The sequence below is a fragment of the Bos indicus genome, chromosome 23 (genome assembly GCF_029378745.1).
Source record: "Bos indicus isolate NIAB-ARS_2022 breed Sahiwal x Tharparkar chromosome 23, NIAB-ARS_B.indTharparkar_mat_pri_1.0, whole genome shotgun sequence".
NCBI lineage: Eukaryota > Metazoa > Chordata > Mammalia > Artiodactyla > Bovidae > Bos > Bos indicus.
Window position 1 is genome coordinate 41,499,564 of NC_091782.1, and position 4,064 is coordinate 41,503,627.

General features: G+C 46.3%; 1 non-coding gene across 1 annotated transcript; it reads right to left on the bottom strand.

Moving 5' to 3' along the window:
• Positions 1–1,821: 1,821 nt before the first annotated feature.
• Positions 1,822–1,928, bottom strand: LOC139179189 (U6 spliceosomal RNA). Its single transcript, XR_011563612.1, has one exon. It is a non-coding gene; the product is annotated as a U6 spliceosomal RNA (small nuclear RNA).
• Positions 1,929–4,064: the final 2,136 nt, after the last annotated feature.

The window sequence follows — 4,064 nt, forward strand, 5'->3', positions numbered from 1 at the left end:
TGTAAACTGTATGTCAAAAGAGGCCAGAAACAGGGACTGCTTTCAAAGAACCATGATGGAGAAACGTGAAACATTAGAAGAGTTTTGGCTCCAGGCACCCAGCACTTGGTCAGAATATGAGAAAAGCTTCTCCAGTTATTGAGGGTTGATTTGATGGGATATTTCACAACTGAGTTCGAAAGTATTTTAGGGGGCCAGGGGTGCCTGGCACCCCATTCCAGTACTCTTGGCTGGAAAATCCCATGGACGGAGGAGCCTGGAAGGCTGCAGTCCAGGGGGTGGCTGAGGGTCAGACACGACTGAGCGACTTCACTTTCACTTTTCCCTTTCATGTATTGGAGAAGGAAATGGCAAGCCACTCCAGTGTTCTTGCCTGGAGAATCCCAGGGATGGGGGAGCCTCATGGGCTGTCATCTATGGGGTCGCACAGAGTCAGACATGACTGAAGCGACTTAGCAGCAGCAGCAGCAGGGGGTGCCAGAGCGTGTGTCTATAAGATCTTGTCTTTGTTATGAAACATGCCAAATAATTTATGAATACTGCCTAGCACCATGTCTTCGTGTGCACACCATCAATGAAAGGCTTCCCGTCAGGATGTGACCTTTGCTTGGGTTCCATGCTCTCTCTCCCAGCCAAGTCAACTCATTACCGTCTCCCTTGTGGGGAGAAGGGCTCCTGCCTGCAGCTCTCCTGTGGACACACTGTGAAGTTGGCCCCCGGCCCCCCAGGAGCAGTATGAGAGGCTTCCAGTTAAAGGTTTTCCTGTCTGGTGCCTGGGGTCTGCCATCCAGGGCATAGGCCTCACTACTGGCTCCCATCTAGGCTCCAAGGGCAGCCTGGACTTGGCTCTTACCCTCAGCACCGTGGTACCAACCCAGGTATGACATCTGGGCCCCAGCTTTGCTCTCACTCAGTTGCTGTAGGCATCCTTGCCTCCATCCTTAGCTGTGACCCACGGTGACACTTTCTGTCTTACCTAATGCTGTTAGAGACCAGGGAGTGTATGAGGTTGAGTATTTTTGGACCATTACTGGGACAGAGGCAGAGGATAAGAGAGTAGCAAGTGGAAATGGTACCAAGAATGAATGGCTTCTCATTGGATGAAGAGACTTTACACTGGGTACCAGCCTTCAGTTCTTACACAGACTCATCTTGTCCTCATCATAGCCTAGGAAATATTGGGTTGGCCAAAAGGCTGATTCGGGTTTTTCTGTGAGATGTTATGTATGTCCGTAAGATGCTTCATCTTACGATCTAAAGGAGCCTCAAGAGTGTCCAAGGTCAGACTCCTAGAAGACATCATGTATTCATATTATAAGGACTTTGCTTTACACCTTATGTCAAGGCAGCACAAAGCTGGCTTTCAGTCTATACTCGGAGATTCACAATAGAAGAAAATGATTGGCTCCTTTGAGTTTTGAGTGAGATGTCAAACTACTAATATGTTGTTGGACTCTTTTGTTTGTTTGGCCACACCACGTGGCATGTGGGATCCTAGTTCCCCAACCACTTCATTTTGAAGTGCAGACTCTTAACCCCTGGACCACCAGGGAAGTCCTTACGCTGTCTAATTTTTTTTTGAGGAGTGGGAGGAGAATCACCTGCTACCCATTGAAAGGATTTTTTTTGGATTATCAGAGCTCCTGTGATACAAAGGTTTTCAAGTTTGGTAGGATCACAGAAAGGGCTTCCCAGGTGATGCCATTGTGAAGAATCCACCTACCAGTGCAGAAGATGCAAAAGACACAGGTTTAATCCCTGGGTCGGAAAGATCACCTGGAGTAGGCAGTGGCCACCCACTCCAGTATTATTATTTTAAAAAAAGATATGGAATGCTTCAGGAATTTGCATGTCATCCTTGCTCAGGGGCCATGCTAATCTTCTCTGCATTGTTCCAGTTTTAGTGTATGTGCTGCCAAAGCGAGCACCCGCCCCAGTATTCTTGCCTGGGAAACCCCATGGACAGAGGAGCTTGGCAGGCTACAGTCCTTGGGGTTGCAAAGAGTCAGACACCACTGAGCTGGCGCACTCACACACACCCACACACACCCCCACACACAGCCACACACACAGGATAACAGAAATCTTGACGTGTAAGTCCCTCACTTTCTAAATAAGTAAATTGAAGCCTGAAGAGGTTAAGTAACTTGGACAAGTGATTAATCTTCTTAGGAGAAAAACCAGAATTCTAAACCTTGCCGCCGTTGGAATTCTCTCTGATTTTGGATTTTCAGCAACATAAACTGCACACGGTGTATTTTCTACGTAGATATGCAGAATCGGAGAGTCAGCAGCTGATGTCAGCTCTGCTGACTCCTAACCAAGTTTGGTTTTCCCATTGTTATCCTGCTTTTTCCTATAAGTAGACACTTTTCTTATAACCACGGTATTTACTTGTCTTACTGTAATGTGTATAAGCATGTGATAAACATGTAATGTATAATTCTAACCCTACAGGATGTTACTAGGTGGTATTGTGGATAAAGAGGTTCTGTATTTAATTAAATTTGTGAGTTAAATGGGTTTCTTTATTGCAATTGATCTCAAAGCCATCAATAAGCTATTTTGCATTATAAATTGCAAAATAAAGGGAATGGTTAAATACAGAGTACTGTGTTTTCCAAACTTACCCGACCCCAGGTCTGCTGCTAGAAATACTGTTTTGGCAGCCTGAATTTTCACATTTTTCCTTTCTCCCCATGCTTCCATTCTGCCCTTTGCTTTGGTATTTTTGTTTCTGGGTCTTCATTTTTTAATTCTTACCTTCAATTCTCATCCTCCCCCCGTCTTCTGTCACTCCAAGTTCCTACATTTGGGTGCTTTTCTGGTGATAATTCTCCTCTCAGTCTTTGTGTGTGGCTTTTTTTTTTTTTTTTTTTGGCGGGGGGAGGGAGGGTGAAGGAGGGTAACAAGCCCCAATGAGCCAGTGTCTCTTGCAGGTTTAGGGAAGAATGACCAACCTGGGCTCACTCAGATCAGCCTTGACTTAATTGTATCTCAATATATCTTCGCCCTGAGGTGGGCTTGTGGGAAAGAGCAGCTCGTACCGATGCCTTCCAGTGCTTGCCCAGAAGTGCCATGAAAGCCGCTGGCCCCCTTTGTTGAAGTCTCCTCACCTTTCCAGGAACAGCCCAGCAGTGAAACTTCTCTGCACGTTATCCAGTCATTGAAGGCTCCCTCTAGACATCAGGTGTCTCACCCGCAAGCCAGTTCCAGCCCCACATTCAACCTTGTGTCTCCAGACAAGGCAGCTCTCTGTCCAGGGTGGCATTTACACTTCCACTGTACTCGGCTTTGCTCCTGCTGTTGCTTGGGCACTGCTTGCGGGATCTTAGTGCCCTGACCAGGGATTGAACCCACGCCCCCTGCAGTGGAAGCCTGGAGTCCCTACCACTGGACCACCAGGTACGTCTCAACATTTACACTTTGACTGGGAGAATCAGCCTCCCTGATCACGAGCCCCGGCAGTTATCTCTGAGTGTTGCTGTCTTTCACCTTTCTCAAGTGTTCTGTTTCCTACATTTGCCTTATTGTATCCACAAAATTCCTGCAGTGATTCTGAACTTATTTTATACACGGGTATGATTTCTCTTCATTTAGAGTTTCAAGATTTAAAATTCCCTAATTTTCAAGGTTCTTTACAGACTTCATGGTACAGTTTTGAGTAGTACCATGCTTCTTCCATAGGATAAATGGTATCAGGACCTACATTCATGCTGATCCAATTGAATGAACACCTCATGGACTTTTCTACTTCTCACAATTTGTCCCTCGGAATTGTTCCCATTCATTCTGAAACTGAGATGCATCCTACACAAATCACTTTTTTTGAGGAGTTTCGGGCCTGTGTCCTCATTGTGGAGACCACAAAGCCGAACAAGCCATTTCCAAGGCCAGGTGTGAATCATTGACAGGTAGCTCTTTGGATGGGCTTCCAAGGTGGTGCTTGTGATAAGGAATCCTCTGCCAATACAAGAGATGTGGGTTCAATTCCTGGGTTGGGAAGATCCCCTGGAGTAGGAAATGACAACCCACTCTAGTTTTCTTGCCTGGGAGATCCCAAG